We start from the raw sequence: 1,307 nt of genomic DNA, 5'->3' as shown, positions 1-1,307 counted from the left end.
TTAATATTTACAATTTAATTATTTTTCCGTAGTACCCCTACAATACAGAACTGAATGTTTAGGGTGTCTCAATTGAGGTCCCTCCAGAGGTAGGAGAGAGAATTACATTGGTTGAAATGGCTGAGAGATTATAAATAAAATAGTTTCTTCTCCCAGCTGCTGCTTGAAAGAAAGTGAAGGCAAACAGAGCAAGCCCTATCGGAAAGAAGCCTTTCTGATGTAAGAGGAGGTGTTATGTGCACTTATATTGCACTCTCTAGAGAGCCTGGATAGCTCAGTCGGTAGAGCATCAGACTTTTAATCTGAGGGTCCAGGGTTCAAGTCCCTGTTCAGGCGATGCTCTTTGCCTTTCACTTACTGTATATTGCACTGTCTGGTATATTGTTGTACCCGGGTTCACCCATCTGTAGGCTCTATTTTTGAGCCCCCAGTGGGGCTAAAAATAAAATTATAAAAATGCAAATTATAGACCTAACAAGTTGTATTGACCTAAAAGTATTGCATTGGGCACATATATATTATGGCAAGGTATTGTATGATCATTATTTCTTTTAAATGCTTTTAACCTATTGTGTTACTATGAGTATTGAATGTAAATTCTATATGGATATTGTTAAATAAAAATTATGTACAGATTTTTTTCCAAAATTACTTGAGTGATACTGTTACTTAGGGGTTTCTGTTTTTTTTTTTTTACTTTGTATTTACTTTTTTGACCCCAGCACACTCAGATTACATGTAGGTGATGCAGACACTCCCTTTCATATGTCTAGGAATCTTTTAAATAGAAAATTTACCGGAAAAAATGATGACTTTACTATTACATACATGTTAGCAGGGTTATCATAATATCATTTTTTCCCCATAGTGCCCCTTTAAGTGAATCAATCCTTGTGTATACATATTAAACCAGAGATCAAAATTGTCCGATACAAATAATACCACCAGGACTTTTGCAGGAGCAGGGTGAGCTATTTTTTAGCTTTACCCTGTGCCCAAATTACCCAGCACCTTAATTACACATACATGCAGGGCAGGTTCTGGGCTTTTTTCTGGCAGATTTACTGCCAGATCAATTATTTCCAACATTTCCAATCAGATTTCTGATCGATTTTCCATAGAAGTTAATAGAAAATTGATATTCTGCTTTTTAAGAATTGGCAAGTGCTGGTCATCTTTACTTTTTTGCTTGCATCAAGTCTGTATCAGCCACACAGGCTAGACCTGGCACAGCCGTTGAAGCAAGATAGGTGTGCTGTCCAAGAAGTAGGAAACATGGATATGCTGAGCTAGTATGGAATCCCCAG

General features: G+C 37.0%; 1 non-coding gene across 1 annotated transcript; it reads left to right on the top strand.

Annotated features, from left to right (window-relative positions):
- The first annotated feature begins 263 nt into the window (after positions 1-263).
- On the top strand, positions 264-336 carry TRNAK-UUU (transfer RNA lysine (anticodon UUU)). Its single transcript has one exon. It is a non-coding gene; the product is annotated as a tRNA-Lys (tRNA).
- The last annotated feature ends 971 nt before the right edge of the window (positions 337-1,307 follow it).

The sequence above is a fragment of the Hyperolius riggenbachi genome, chromosome 1 (assembly GCF_040937935.1).
Source record: "Hyperolius riggenbachi isolate aHypRig1 chromosome 1, aHypRig1.pri, whole genome shotgun sequence".
NCBI classification, from domain to species: domain Eukaryota; kingdom Metazoa; phylum Chordata; class Amphibia; order Anura; family Hyperoliidae; genus Hyperolius; species Hyperolius riggenbachi.
This window is presented reverse-complemented; position numbering and strand designations above follow the sequence as displayed.